General features: G+C 38.6%; 1 protein-coding gene across 5 annotated transcripts in view; it reads left to right on the top strand.

Annotated features, from left to right (window-relative positions):
• Positions 1–13,413, top strand: part of LOC122209599 (S-adenosyl-L-methionine-dependent tRNA 4-demethylwyosine synthase TYW1) — a 212,386-nt gene that overhangs the window by 45,379 nt on the left and 153,594 nt on the right. The window lies entirely within an intron of this gene.

The raw sequence follows: 13,413 nt of genomic DNA, 5'->3' as shown, positions 1-13,413 counted from the left end.
TTTCAAATAATTATTGCAAGATAGATACCTTGTCCTTATGTTATAAAAATTAACAATATAACGACTGTAATAATTTTATTATTTTTTTTCTTATTTTTACTTTTTGAGAGAGAAAAGAGAGAGCACATGCGTGCGTGAGTAGGGGGAGGGGCAGAGGGAGAGAGAGAGGGAGAGAATCTTAAGCAGATTCCACGCTCAGCACGGAGCCTGACGTGGGGCTCAATCTAATGATCCCTTGATCCCCCAACTGGGATCATGACTCGAGCTGAAATCAAGAGTTGGACGCTTAACCAGCTGAGTTACCCAGGTGCCCCAGAATGACTAATAATTTTAAAACAACTTTGATTAGTGAGAATCTTGCATTTCATATGTCTGTTAATTGAATATCTGGTTCTAAGTCTACCAAAAGCATCTTGAATCTCCCCTGTAATGTATTTGGAGGTGGTACCTACAAATACAACACAGATACAGGTATTTGCTCATGACTTAAATACTAGAAAACAGCATTATTTTCATGGTTTTTCAAAATGGTGAAATTTCTTGGAGAAAGTTTTGCATAAAAGAAAGTGTTTTCTTTAATTTACATGACAGCTGCATTCCTGGAAAATTTCGTATCTGGTACAATTGTGCAGGAAATACTTTATTAGCAAGATGAAGTTGGAATCTATGCTCAGATAATTATAATCAGATTTTTCACAAGTATGGAGGTCTGGTGAATCATTTGAAAGGAAGTGGAGACTTTTTTTTTTTTTTTTTTTTCTCATGGGATTTATCCTGAGCATTGCAGGAGATGTGAAACCCTTGGCCCCACCTGCTTATTGCTAGTAGTCAGATTTCCATACCCTCATTGGGTGGTGTCGGTCCCATTGAGAACGCCTGCCCCAATCCATTTTCATTGCCACCTTCCCAAGTTCATGTTGTCCTCTTGAACATTGCAGCTAGTTTTTTTCCCCTTCTAGTACCAGCTTCTAGTGAATCCCCAACTCTGTCTCCCCTGTCCAATTTATCTGACATTAGCTTGGTTAACCTCTGAAGTATACTTCTCCTCTAGCTACTCCCTTCCCAGAAGCTTATAGTGGCTCTCCATTACCTCTTACTCAACATGTCAATTTGGATGTGTAATAGTCATCTTGAACTTTAACATGTCAAAAATGGAATTATTGATTTTCTCTCCTAAATCTGTTCCCCTCAGTCTTCATTCTGTCAATTAATGGCAACTGTATCGTTTGCTCAGGCCAAAAACCTGGGAGTCATTTTTACTCTTCTGTTTTTTTTCCCCCCCTCCCACATCTATTCCATGAGCAAATTTTCTTTTCAGAATATATCCAGAATGTGATTACTTTCCCCACTTATACTACCTTTGTCCAAGTCTCTGTCATATATTCCTTACACTATTTCAGAGATGTGAGTGCTTGTTCTGGTTCCACTCTTGTCTGTTCCCCACACAGAAGCCAGATAGATCAGATCCTGTCACTTTTTGCCCAGAACTTCCAGGGGTTCCCATCTGACTCAGAATAAAAGCCCGAGTCCTTATCACGGCCTCCAAGGCCTTGTGTGATCTGGTCTTCCATGCTTTAGTCCAGCCATGCTAGCCCTCTTGCTGGTCCCTGAATGCACCGAGTCCAGACTCCTCCCAAGCTTTCTGGCCTCTGTCTCTTAGATCTCTGCTCAGAGAGTTTCTATCACAGCGACTTAGGCTGCTTGGAATTTCTCAGTCGCTCTTATTACCATTTACTAGATGGTACCTTTGTTTATTATCTGTCTCCTCCCTTCTCCTCTCAGCCCCTCCCCAACCTGAGAGTCCTTGTTTTTCTTTCCAATACCAAGAATAGAGTCTGGCATGTAATAATTGCTTAGTAAACATTTGTTGGATCAAACAATTAGTGTGATAGAGGCCTGAACCGAGAAAGAGCCTACTTAGTGTAGTTCTGATCCACTTGTTCAACATCGTTTTTCTGCTGTAATCTCCCTACGTTGTGTGCTGCTTCTCTCCCCGCTGTAATCTCCACCTGACCAAATCCTGCCCATCTGTGTCGGCCAGGAAAACAGAAAGCACCCTGGGTATTTTAGCAAGAACAGATTTAATAAAGTAAATTAACTAAACGTTTACAAAGCTGTTGAAAGGCCTGCGGTAGTGAAGGTCAGAGAGAATTGCTTCTGGCTTTGAGGAAATCGAAAGTGCTGGGCTCACAGGACGCTGCCTTGAGTGACCTGAGCTGCTGCAGCATTAAGGCGGATGTTTCCCAGGAGCCCACTCTGAAGCCGCTGCAGACTTGATGTTCGCTGTATGCCCTTGTGTCTGCCAGCCGCTGCCAGAGAGGGACCACAGTCTCTCCTTTTTAGTCTTCTGAATCTTGTATAAATGCCTCTCGTTGGTGGCGTTCCTTCAGACAAGGGAGTCTGAGAAGAAGTGTCGTAGGGCGTCTAGCCCCTGCTTAGACAGGTAGGCGTGGGAGCGAGTATTGTACTGTCTACCTCTTTGGATGTTCAGCATCTATATATACCCTCTGCCCGCAGTTACTTTTTCAAACAATAATGTAAACAAAACATTTGCTTCTGCCTAATCTGTTGCAGCCACTACTCATGCAAGGGAGGATGTATGTATTCATTCACTCTGTTCTTTAAAAGGGAGAACGCTCTTTTGAGACCCTGTACCTAGGGATGAAATCATAAGGTTACCTACCACCGACGCATCCCTGTAAGTAATTGGAGAAGAGAAAGATATATATGCATAGATACAAGTATCCTCACTTGCACCTGTTCCCTGTTGGTATTTATAACTTTCTTCTTCCATTAGGCAGGTCACATGTCCTTTGTGCTCAATGAATGCCTCGATGTGATGGTTCCTTAACAAGTGGGTGATCCAGTCTGTCAGTGAAGAGTTTGGGCCAGTAGTGGGCCCTCCGGCACTCTTGTCTTAAGTTTACTGATGTCCATGAGTCTGAAGAGATGCCCCAGAAATCCCCTTGGTTCCTGACAAAATTCTTGTTTCTATGGCATGAGGAGCTCAAAGGAGCCAGGTGATAGTGTTAATGGTTAAAAACTATGGGGGTGCCTGGGTGGCTCAGTCAGTTAAGCGTCTGACTTCGGTTCAGGTCATGATCTTACAGTTTGTGAGTTCGAGCCCTGCATTGGGCTCTGCTGTCTGCACAGAGCCTGCTTCAGATCCTCTGTCTCCCCGTCCCTCCCCTGCTTGTGCACACTCTCTCTCAAAAATAAACGTTAAAAAAACCCAACAACTGTGAAAAGTGTGCTGCTTTCTCTTACTTACAAGCTAACAGCCTAGCAGAGTTGCATAGATGTTGGCAGAGGACACAGAGTTCCTGGGTCAAAGGCAAAGCATAGCAGGCAGTTTGAATGTCATGTTGGTTCCCTTGTCCCCCAAGTGCTAGGAGTTTGATGTGGAAATGGGCCCGAGGGAACCCTGGATGTCAGATTTATGTCTGACAGATAAGTCTGCCTTCTATCCTGAAGGGAGATACTCTAGCTTCCAAGGCTGTTTGCTCTACAGACATTCTTTGAAAGCATGGCCTGGAACTAAAGCTGATCTAAGAGGTGCAGAACCACCATTGAGGGTTGTCCATTAACACAGCTTCCCTGGAATCTGGTGGAAGCATTCTTCCCTTGAGAACCTGTAAACTGGAGTCAGTGTTCAAGGGATGGAAGGCAGCAATGCAGTGAGTGATGTATTGATGGCGATAGTGAGAGGAGACATCCACCTCTTTAGCTCTCTCCAATAGGACTTCTCTGCAGTGATGGGAATGTTCTGGATCTGCACTATACAGTGCAACATACTAACTGTGTACCTCACACCTAATACTTCATACCTAACCGCGTACCTGCCTGACATGAAACTGACACATGCGGCTTTTGAACACTTGAAATGTGGCTGATGTGAGTAAGGGAGAATTGAATTATAAGTGTTATTTAATTTTAATTCATTTAAACTTAAATAGCCACACTTGGCTAGTAGCTACTGTACTGGATAGTGGAGTTCCAGGCCTTTTGCTCATCTTTCATAACTACCTAAGGAAGCTTTCTTGTTTTCCATGATGGGAAGTGACTTTGACTACTGTTGATTCCAAAGCTGTTTTTCTGCATCTCTGAAAGCAGTTATCAGTGTCTTCTTCATATTACAAATGTTATGCTTATGTCTTATTGCCCCATTGAAATGTATGTTCTGATTCATTTTATTTTTATTTAAAAAATTGTTTTAAATGTTTATTTATTTTTGAGGGTGAGAGAGGGTGGAGGGTGGGGGAGGGGCAGAGAGAGAGAGAGAGAGAGAGAGAGAGACAGAAAACAGAAGCAGGCTCCAGGCTCTGAGCTGTCAGCAGAGAGCCTGACCCGGGGCTCTCAAACCCACAAACCGTGAGATTGTGACCTGAGCTGAAGTTGGACACTTAACCGACTGAGCCACCCTGGTGCCCATGTTCTGATTTATTTTTAAAAAAATCATTTATTATTGTAGAAACACTGTGTGTTGTAGAAAATGAAAATATTTAGAGAAATAAAAATAAAGTGAAACGTATTTCCAACATAGTCTCTGCACTAACACCTTAATACATAAGCTTTCTTTGTATATATATATTCATTTTAACCTGAATGGGATCAGACTGTATATACAATGAGATCATACTGTTTTATAACCTGGTTTTTCCTGGCAGTGAATCTCTAGTTTTCAGTAAATCTTTGTCTCATCTAATACCCCGAACATATTCATATTTCCTGAATTAGCCCCCAAATGACCATTATAACTGGTTAATCTTCACATTTCCTCTGTTTTTGTCTGTTGTCACTTTTGTAAACAAGTCTAGTATTTTTTTTTTTTTTTTTAAAGGACACTGACTTCTTTAGGCCAGTTTTGTACAATATCCAACCTTCCAGATTTATCTAGTGTTTCTTTGTCTTTTTGGGCATATTTTCTTATTCCCAATATTTCTTGTAAAGGAGAAACTGCATTGAAAGGCTTGATTGATATTTAATACTTTTGATTATATACTACAAGTCACGTTGATTGCATTCATTAATACATATCAGTAGACGTGATATCTGGTTGACCTAACATTAATGATGCTAATATTGACCACTGAAACAGGATAATGACAGTCTACTCTCCTTTTTATTGTTATGTTTTTCTCCTTGCTGCTAGAACTTTGGCATTATTAAGACCTAAAGCTTCCCCACTAATAATGAAATAGCAGAGAAATTAAGAAAACATTTACAATCATACCAAGAGGAGTAAATACCTAGGAATAAACTCCAAGGAGGTAAAAGACCTGTAGCCTGAAAACTAAAACATTGATGAAAGAAATTGAAGAGGACACAAACAAATGGAAAGCTAGCTATTCCATGCTCATGTGTTGGAAAAACACATATGTTAAGATGTCCATACTACCCAAAGCAACGTACAGATTTAATGCTGTCCCTATCAAAATACCAACAGCATTTTAAATAGAACTTGAAGAAAAAAATCTCAGAATTTGTATGGAACCACAAAAGACCCTGAATAGCCAAAGCAATCTTAAAAAAGAAGAACAGAACTGGAGGTATCACAATTCCAGATTTTAAGACATACTACATCAAAGCAGTATGGTACCAGCACAAAAATAAACACATGGATCAATGGAACAGAATAGAAAGCCCAGAAATAAACCCATGATTATGTGGTCAATTAATCTTTGACAAAGGAGGCAAGACTCTGCAATGGAAAAAAGACAGTCTCATCAACAAATGGTGCTATGAAAACTAGACAACTACATGCAAAAGAATGAAACTTGACTACCTTCCTTTTTTTTAAAAAAATTGGGGGGTGGGCAGAGAGAGGGGGACAGAGGATCTGAGGCAGGCTCTACGCTGACAGCAGCAGAACTGATGTGAGGCTTGAACTCACGAACCGCAAGATCGTGACCTGAGCCAAAGCCTGACGCTCAACCGACTGAGCCACCTGGGTGCCCCTCAACTACTTTCTTATACCACACACAAAAGTGCACTCAAAATGGATTAAAGACCTAACTTTGAGACAGAAAACCATCAAAATCCTACAGGAGAAGACAGGCAGCAACTTCTTTGACCTCGGCCGCAGCAGCTTCTTACTAGACACGTCTCTGGAGACAAGGGAAACAAAAGCAAAAATAAACTGTTGGGCCTACATCAAAATAGAAGGTTTTTGCACAGCAAAGGAAACAAAACCAAAAGCATACTGAATGGGAGGAAAAAATTTGCAAATGACATATCTGAAAAAGGGTTAATATCCCAAATATATAAAGAACTTATACAGCTAAAAGATACCCCCAATAATCCATTTAAAAATTAGGCAGAAGACATGAACAGTCATTTCTCCAAAGAAGACATCCAGATGGGGAACAGACACATGCAAAGTTGCTCATCATCGCTCATTATCAGGGGAATGCAAATCAAAACCACAATGAGATATCACCTCACACCTGTCAGAATGGCTAAACTAAAAAACGCAAGAAATAGGTGTTGGTGAGGATGTGGAGAAAAAGGGAACCATCTTGTGCTGTTGGTGGGAATGCAAACTGGCGTAGCCACTGTGGAAAACAGTATGGAGGGTCCTCAGAAAAGTAAAACTAGAATTACCATATGATCCAGTAATTGCAGTACTGGGTATTTACCCAAAGAATACAAAAACACTAATTTGAAAAGCTGTTTGCACCCTTATGTTTATTGCAGCGTTATTTACAATAGTCAAATTATGGAAACAACTTAAGCGTCCATCCACAGATGAATGAGAAAGAAGTGGTATGTGTGTGTACACACACACACACACGCACACACACACACACACGCACACAGGAATATTACACAGCCATAAAAAGGAATAAATCTTGCCATTTGCAACCACATAGATGGATCTAGAAGGTGTACTGCTAAGTGATGATTTCCCTCATGTGGAGTTTAAGAAGCAAAATGGACAAATTAAAAAAGAGGCAAACGAAAAACATGCTTAAATACAGAGAATGAACTGGTGGTTGCCAGAGGGAAATGGGTGAAATAGGAGAAGGGTTAAAAGTACACTTACCATGATGAGAACTGAACAATGACTGTTAAATCACAATATGGTACACCTGAAACTAATATAATACTGTATATTAATTATAGTGGCATTAAAAATTAATAAGTAAAAAAAATCCTGACTCCTGTCAACTATTAAGCTGCGGTTCACTTTTTTTCTTTAACACCAATTGATAGTACTTGGCTGAGGCGGTACGTGATTAGATTTTGTAAAATATTTTCAATTCTGTTATTTCTTCTGTGTTTATTAACTAGCATTATTCTTTAAAGAAGAAAATTTTTATTATTAACTACAGATATTTGGTTACTCTGAAGTACTGTTCCAGTTGGTGAGCAGGATACATGTTTAATTCTTTCTCTGTAGTTACCAGGTTTCAAAGTGGATGTTATTTTATTAGCTGCCTCAGATGGCAATGAATTTTCTTCTCTGTTTTGTAATCTCATTATGTAGTGATGTATTTTCATCAGTTCAACCCGTCGTAGTCATTTTATTGATCCTAAATGTCACAGTTTGGTTGGTGGGAACTTTTCTAGTTGACTCCTGCATCTTCCCTCCCCCCCCCCCCTTTCTTAGTTAAAATATTTTTAACATTAATTGAAGTATAATTGACCTACGAGAAATTGTATGCGAAGTATACAATTTGTGAATTTTGGCCTATGGGTGTATTAGTGAGAATACACATCAAAATCAAGGTAATGAACAGCCCCCAGATTTCCTTGTGCTTCTTTGTAATCCATCTATCTCTTTATTTCTATCTCCAGGAAACCACTGATTTGCTTTCTGTCTCTGCATATAAAATTTATATTTTCTAGAATTTAATATAGTTATGCATTATGTTCTCTTTTTGATCTGGCTTCATTCATTTGGCATCGTTATTGATGTTCTTCCATGTTTCTGTGTGAATCAATAGTTCATTTCTTGCTGAATATATTCCGTTGTGTAGATAGGCTGCCATTTATTCATTTACTTGTTAATGGACAATGGATTGTTTCTAGTTTTTTGTTACTGTGTTTGCTCATATAAAGTCAGTGCTATGAACATTCATGTACAGTCTTTGGACTTAACACTCATTTTTCTTGGGTGTACACCTTGGAGTAGAATTGCTTAAACCCATGTTTAGCTTTTGTAGACATTATGAGTAGTTTTCCAAAGTGGTTGAACTCTCATTCCAACATTAGTTTTCAGTTAATTTCTTTCATTTTGTAATTGTATCACTTTTTTCCCCTCAACAAAATCCTTGATTTTTTTTTATATTGACAAGATTACTTATTGCTGGTAACCTACAATGGTGGTTCTTAAAATGTGATCTGCAGACCCTTGGGTGTCCCAGAGGTCAATACTGTTTTCATAATAAAACTGTGATGTCATTTGTTTTTTTTGCTGTGTGGACATTTGCATTAATGGTGCAAAAGCAATGTTGGTTAAAAAGGCCGACCCCTCAGTATGAATTAAGGCAATATACCAAACTGTACTAAGTAGTCAACGTGCATTCACTCTGTTTTTTTTTTTTTTTTAATGTCAGTTATACTTAAGAATTACCTTGATGAAGTTGCAGAAATTATTTAAAAACATCTCTACCTGTGACTATCTGTCTTTTTAATATTTTGAAGAATATCTAAAGAGTATTTAATATCTGAAGAATATTAAATGAAGAAATGGCAAGTATGTGTAAAGCACTTTTGTTGCGTACCAAAGTATACAGTTGTCTTTTTGTTTTGTTTTTTTAATGTTTATTTTTGAGAAAGAGAGAGAGACCGAGTGCTAGCGGGGGAGGGGCAGAGAGCAAAGGGGACACAGAATCCAAAGCAGGCTCCAGGCTCTGAGCTGTCAGCACAGAGCCTGATGTGGGGTTCAAACCCACAAACTACAAGGTCTTGACCTGAACCAAAGTTGGACGCTTAATCAACTGAGCCACCCAGACGCCCCTACAGTTGTCTTTAGGAAAACATTTTTGCAGTTAGGTTGTAAGTTGCTGTGTTCATGGAATGCCATTTTAATGTACAAAAACAATGAAGTATGGTTATTCAGGCTTAGGTATGTGGCCAATATATATACATATATTTTAATAACCAAAGTCAGCCTGACACTTCAAGGAAAACCACTGAAAGTAGTTATTGCCAGTAATAAAGTTGAGCTTTAAAAAGGCAAAGTAGAATTTTGGAAAACTTGTATTAGTTGCCATAAGTTTGGCAGCCTCCCAATACTTGAAGAGTTTAGTGATGAGATCAGTTGTGATTTTAAAAAGTGTGATTTTTAAAATATTATACAATGAAATGTGTCAGTATTTGGAAGATCTGCATAACTTTGTGAACCAGTGTTTTTCAATACATGATGTTATAAAATAAAATTCAAAGTGCAAGGTAGACAAATGTATTTTAATGTAACAAAACATGAAAAGTTCATTAGTATGTTTTCAGATTCCATAATGCAGTTAATATTTAATGAAACTTGTGGACTTTTGGTTTAGTATTAGAGTAGAACGTTTACAATTTTCTGAAAAGGCTATTAAAATACTGCTTTTTTCCAGCTGCATATCTGTCTGAGGCTGGGTTTTGTTCATATACCATAACCAAAATAACATATCACAACAGTTGGAATATAGAAACATCTATAAGAATCCAACTGTTTTATGCTTTTTTTTTTTTTTGATCTTGGAAAATATATTTTTCATAAAACCATGCTATTGTGTTAACACGTGATGGGCTTGTAATTATCGTAATTGAAATACTAAGAAATATTTTAAACATTTCTTGGTTCTAATTTCTTTTATGTAAATATTGATTGATATAAACCACACAAATGAAAGTTCTTTAGGGTCCTCCATAATTTTGAAGAGGAGAAATAGATTCATTGTAGCTCCTTCTGTCAATAGAATGCATCCCATTAAGAGCATACATTCCAAATGTGTGTTCTAAAGTTCTTTGCAATAAATTGTATATCTGTGTGACTATGGTGGTGATTTGTTATTTCTTAATATATTTCCATTTGATTTCAATGTAAAGAATTTTAAAAATTTGTGTTTTTGAATAGTCTAGAAAGCTTTTATGTTTTCTAAGGTAAGAACTTTAGGGTTTTATAAAAAATACATACAATGAAGTCAGAATCATTCATTTTTCCTCTAAATCACTTAGCACAGAATATGGTGATTGTGTATTAAGTAAACATATCTTAAATATCTAAAATCAGAATATTTGCCTGTCTACCCAGAGAGCTGCAGTAATCACCATATATTAAAAGGATTTTGTTATAATAAGCCAAAAATTGATCTAGAGCTATTAGCGGTTATATTGAGTGTGAAAGCTCTTTGAAAACTAATAAATTATGATGTGAAGAATTTTTGCCTTCGGGCTTGGAGTGAACGTAATTGGTATAAATGATGTAGGAGTCTATTAACTGGGCAGCCCTCAGTGAACCATGACTCCCAATAGTCACACTCTTGCAATCCTCTCTCACAAGGACTCTAGGCTTGGCCATTGGACCTGCTTGGGCTGTTGGGCTGTGAGCAAGCACAGTGCAAGCGGAGGCCTGATAGGTGCTTGGACATCGAGGCTTCTCCTTTTGGAAGGCTTCCTCCGAGAACCCAGCTGTTGTGCTCTAAAGAAGCCAGTCTAAACTAATGGGGGAAAGGAGCAAGGCCCGCCCCCCCCCCCCCTCCCCCCCCCAGCCAGCATCCAGTGTCAGACATGTGAGTGAGGTCTTCTGGGATGTGTAGCCCCAGCCAGACTGCCTCTCGTTCCAGCTGTATGAGTAACCTTAGCACAGACCCTATAGGGAGTGGGGAGACCACCCAACTGACCCACAGAATTAACAGGGAAAATAGCAGATCGGTGTTGTATTAAGCCACTGAGTTTCGGGCCAGTGCGTAGGTACTGGAACCAGATGATATTGGCTCCTTATAAGGAAGTGGTCATGGTTTGCTGCTGACTTGGTGGGTGTTACACACCTGTGTGTGGCAACTCTCATCGTATAGACATAGATATAGATGAGAATGTGGAGAACAGGACAGGAAGTGGGGTTTATTCTTTTTTTTTTTTTCTTTTCTTGGTTCTGTGTCAAGGGGTATTTGCTTGAAAGACAAAGGGGCTGGCAAGCATTCTATCAAGTTTTGTGGCTTTGCCATCTTCGTTTTCTAAACTTCTGTCATCTGAATGGAGTTGCGGGGAGTAGGAGGTTCTTTCAGCAGGAAATCATGACCTTGTAAGGATACTGATGGAAGAGGACTTGCCTATTTGGTGGTCACTTTAATTGAGAGTGTATTTTCCTGTCTTTACCACTGTAGTCTGGAAAAGAAATATGTATTTATCATAAATATATATGTAAATGCATATGCCATATATGTCATACATAGCATTTATGTATAGCATATATTACGTACGATATGGCCCTTTTACTTTCCTTTGTGGTTGTGGCTTTATTACTGTTAAGTAGCAATGGTATTATAGAAAAATCACAAGTCACATGGCACAGGGAGTAGGAGAAATGGAAATGTGGCTGTGCTATACCCATGGTTAGTCTGTCGGCATATGTTCTCTGTGCTCAGAGACAAGTGCAAGGTAATGGGGATGTGAGAGATGCCTGCCTTCACTGATGTTGTAATTCAGCTTGGTGAAAAGGGTCCCTTTCCTGTCTTTCCTGTACGTCTTTTCCTGTTTCCCTCTCCCCAGCCCCAGATAAAACTCCAGTAAACCCAAACCCAGATCAGAGGTTGACTTGGTAATAGTTTTTATATCCTTACAGATTTTCAGTCTCGCTCTGTTAGAGAGGAGTGTGGAAAACTCCAGCTCTCATTGTGGATTTGCCCATTTCTTTTGTATCAGTTTTTGCCTCATGTACGTTGAAGCTCTGATGTTAGGTACATTCACACTTAGGATTCTTAGGTCTTCACGGTGAATCTACACTTTTATCATTATGTAATGTCCCTTGTTACCTATGGTAGGGGTCCTTGTTTAGAAGTTAAATTGTCTGATGTTAATTCAGATATCCTATCTTTGTTTTGATTAGTGGTTGCATACTAGCCTTTCCCCATCTGTCTGCCTTGGCTTCCTTTAGTATGTCTCAGAGTAGGTCAGGTGGCAGTGAATTCTCTTGGTTTTTCTTGACCTGAGGATGTCGGTATTTTGCTTTCATTCTTTGTTTTTGCTGCGTGTAGAATGGTGGATTGACAGCCTTTCTTTTAGCACTTCAGAGATACTGCTCCATGGTTGTCTGGTCTTCATTGGTTTCTGATGAGAAATTCCCAGTTATTCGTGTAATTGTTCCCATGCAGTGAGTTCTCCCAGAACACAATCAGTTGTGGGAGGGGAATGTCTATCAGTCTTATTGAAATGCTCAGCCACAAGTAAGTGGTGAAAAAGCACATCGTCAGCACTTGAGAATAGTGTGAAGTAGGGTGCATGGTGATGAATTACGCAGATAGCAATTGGAAAAGCTATCACGTTCTGGCGAAAAAATATAATCAGACGGTGCTTAAATCTGTGACCTTATATTTAGTGAAAAGATTCACAGACTTGTGGATGATGCTATGCGAGTTTCTCATTCAAATCATTTTTCCTTAGCAAAACTGCTTTTGTTTATTATTAAAATAACACATGTCCTTTTGTAAAAAATAAGAAAAATATAGAAAATAAAACTTACATTCTACCTTACATAAATCTTAAAGTGTATTTTCTTTCAGCCTTTTTTTACTATTCACCTTTATGCATGTTTTTATGTATTTGAAATCATGTTGTATATGAAATTTTGTATCAATTTTTTTCACTGAACATTATAACAAGCATTTTTCCTATTGAAAAATCTTTCCGAAGCACAGTGACTATGTAATTATTGATGAAAGTGCCATAATTTAATTTGGCATTCACCTGGTGATGTGTGTTTTTTTTTCCCCCTCTAATATAAGCAATTACATGAAGAATGTGTTTTTATATAAAGCTTTGTGTGCATTTAGATTATTTAGAGTCCTAGAAATGATATTACAAATGGAAAAGGTTTGCTAACTATCTTTCCTTATAATTTCCTATGAACTGTTTGTAAAGCTGTTAAAGTCTGGATCTATCATTTATTGAAAAAATTTTTCCTAGGGGTGCCTGGATGGCTCAGTCGGTTATTAAGCATGTGACTCTTGTTTCAGCTCAGGTCATGATCTTGCAGCTTTGTGGGTTCGAGCCCCACATCGGGGACTTGGGATTCTCTTTCTCTCTCTCTCTCTCTCTCTCTCTCTCTCTCTCTGCCCCTCCCTAATTTGTGCTATCTCTGTCTCTCTCAAAATAAATAAGCTTTAAAAAGAGAAAATTGAAAAAAAAATATTTTTCCTAGTCTATTTTTTGCCCCTTTGGAGGTGGTGGTTGTTGTTTGATGTGCTTAAATTTTATATTTTT

This window comes from Panthera leo, chromosome E3, assembly GCF_018350215.1.
Source record: "Panthera leo isolate Ple1 chromosome E3, P.leo_Ple1_pat1.1, whole genome shotgun sequence".
Classification (NCBI taxonomy): domain Eukaryota; kingdom Metazoa; phylum Chordata; class Mammalia; order Carnivora; family Felidae; genus Panthera; species Panthera leo.
This window is presented reverse-complemented; position numbering and strand designations above follow the sequence as displayed.